This window comes from Pteropus vampyrus, unplaced genomic scaffold, assembly GCF_000151845.1.
Source record: "Pteropus vampyrus isolate Shadow unplaced genomic scaffold, Pvam_2.0 Scaffold12, whole genome shotgun sequence".
Classification (NCBI taxonomy): Eukaryota; Metazoa; Chordata; class Mammalia; order Chiroptera; family Pteropodidae; genus Pteropus; species Pteropus vampyrus.
This window is the reverse complement of record NW_011888793.1, coordinates 5,703,429-5,706,363: the sequence shown is the minus strand read 5'-3', so window position 1 is coordinate 5,706,363 and position 2,935 is coordinate 5,703,429. Positions and strand designations below refer to the sequence as shown.

The 2,935-nt window shown below is 32.4% G+C and overlaps 1 protein-coding gene and 1 pseudogene across 1 annotated transcript in view; one reads left to right on the top strand and one right to left on the bottom strand.

The window, feature by feature from the left end:
• The window catches only part of ARL14 (ADP ribosylation factor like GTPase 14), a 121,059-nt gene that overhangs the window by 2,987 nt on the left and 115,137 nt on the right, over positions 1-2,935 (bottom strand). The gene's annotated exons all lie outside the window — the stretch shown is intronic.
• LOC111732872 lies at positions 1,642-1,759 on the top strand (annotated as a pseudogene).

Below are 2,935 nucleotides of genomic sequence, written 5' to 3'. Positions count from 1 at the left end.
AAAAAAAAAATACACAGTTTCTTATTCTACAGTTCTGACATTAACCTTTGAGACAAGCCCTGCACTATGAGTATTTACCTCACCCATTAAGAATATTTGTGAGGCAGAAGACAAGTGCAAGTTAACTGTCCTTTGTCTCTACATAAAAGCCTAAAAGATTTGTTGTTAAAGTAAAATACTATTCTAATTTCACAGAGAAGAAAATAGTACCGTAGAATGTCCATTATACAAATACTTTACCATTGCAAGTGACATGGTAATGAACAGAGAGCTAATTGCAATCCTAGGTTTTCATGAGATACAATAATAGTGATAGTTTCCAGGTAATTTCCATACTCAACTATGGATTGACTCATGTCGGCCTTGCAAGTATAAAGGACATAAAATAATAGCTTTTAAAAATAATATATTTTCAGAAGAAACTTTCAGAGTTGTAGCTTTTCGGTTTAAGATATGTTTAAAACAGGATTTGATAGCAAATCCGTTTTCAATATGTTGTTCCACAACATTCTCATTTCTTTTTGATTTTGCCACTTATTACAGAGTTGTAAAAATCTAATGTAAAGTGATTCAACTGAGCCTCTGAATGAGTAGTAAAAATCCCTCAGATAAATTTTAAATGAGCCTTTTATACATATAGAAATCCTCTGCACATTTTTAAATTTCCCAATTATCAATTTGATTTGTATTCTTAAATTGTTCCTGCCGTCTGCATATAAGCACTGAGTATTGAGTATGACTCTTTTACCAATGTTCTTTAGATACACATATGTGTATAACCTTTTAAACTATACATGCAAAAGAGTTCATGAAATTATTGTTAAAAAGCACAATAACCATGCATATCACACTCATGAACATACTACTCAACATAAAAACTGAACTGCGACCAATCTTTGTACCAGCCTAGGAGTTCTTTCCCCACCCCACCTCCCTACCTGTCCTCCACAGATAGCCACCATCCTGAAATTTGTGTTTCATCTCTTGTCTTTTAAAAAATCTACATCACTAAGTAATATATATATTTTTTAGTTTTGCTTAGTTTTGAGCATTATAAAAGGGATGTCTTACTGTATATCAAGTTCCTCTGGAACTTGTTTTTTAACTCAATATAATATAATGAGTGAAATACTTCTAGATCCTTTTATGTTGTTACATAAAATTCAATCCTTTTCACTGCTATATAACATTCCAGTGGCTCATTATCCTATGATTTATGTATTCATCTTCTTCTATGGACATTTGAGTTTCCAGTTTTTTGCTCTTATGGTTAATGATTTCATGAATTATTTTTGGACTATTTCTTGGTGCATACACACAAAAGTTTTTCTAGGGCATATATCTAGGAGTGAAATAACTGGATAGTTGGGAATAAAAATGTTCAACTTTAAGATTTAGGGCAAAATGGTTTTTGAAAATACATTGTTCCCACTTATACTCCCATAGTGTGATTAAAGCTCCTTAATATGAGAGACTATTACTATAAATTTCATCTTTAAAGTAACTTTTAATATTGTTCCTTTTGGAAAATGGTTAGCTATGAGTATGACCATTAAACCATACCAAATCTTCAATGCTTCTCATAAAATCTTTCTAGATGTAAAATTTAATAATAAATCTTCTGTTTTAAATGCTCTTTTACTAAACAGCCATGCTACCCTGAACGACCCTGATCCTGTCTGATCTTGGAAGCTAAGCAGGGTCGGGCCTGGTTAGTACTTGGATGGGAGACCACCTAGGAAGACCAGGTGCTTGTAGACTAAAAAAAATAAGGGACTGTAAACTGACAAGGTCCTTGCAATCCATGAGGTCAACCAAGGGTTCCCTTGCCTAAAAAATAAATTAAGAAATACATGCCCTTTTAGTGAAAATGAATCTTTTAGTAGTACAACTAAGAAAATTAATTCATCATTTTATATAAGTATAATAGTATATCAATCTGGTCTTATAATTTTAATATCTCGGGTGTTCCTGTTAAATGGAGAACTAATCAACAGATACCAATCATGATAGGGTGTAATACAATTTTATTTCACTAGACTCTAAAAGCATGAGGTCCTTTTCTAACAACCCAAGTTTTTTAATTAATTGCAAAGGTATATCAACCAAACTTGTTTTCTGAATAAAATTTATAAACCATTGCACCAACTCTGTTTGCATAAACCATACTTATACTAAGAATCCTTCACTTAATTGCCCTAGGTTTCTCTCTGATAATCTTCAAATGGGCTTCCTATATTATAATGTTAATCTTAAGCATTACCTTTCTTTACCCTAATAAATACACATCAGCATTCTAGCTAATTTATAATATGAAGCATTGTGAATAGTCGAATAATCATTTTGTAATGGATCTGGTGCTGACAAGAAATGGTATGGGTGGAAAGATAAAACATTTGTTTCCTTATAGGAGGTAAGGATATTTTTTTCTTTAGAGCAATTCAAAAAAAAGTAAAGATTAACAGTCAGCCTCAAAAATACAACTCTGTTTGGTAGTCTGGCAGAACAGTAAGAACAGCGTCATGGAGAATTGTTGGAGTTAATCCATACTTGACGTCCATTTGTATTATACCAAGGTAATCTAATGACAATACCTCATTCTTATACCCAAATTCTTCTGGTGTCTTCTCTGAGCACCCTGAGAGTAATTTAGATTCCTTTCAGTTTTCTTGTGTTCCCAGAATTGTTTCTGTGGCAAATATTTGTTTTATGTTTGGGGCACCAGTAGAAAGACTAAATTAGGGAGTCTGAGTAATTTGAATGTAAGATTATTCACAAAAGCTTTCTGTTTTTATCCTCTTGCTGGGATGCTTGATAGGCCTACCAGAAAATCTTTTAGTCACACAGGATATAATTTGGGGGTTGATTACTATGTATGATACTTCAGGTAAAGATTGTTATGACAAAATAATCACATGATCTGAGATTATATAGA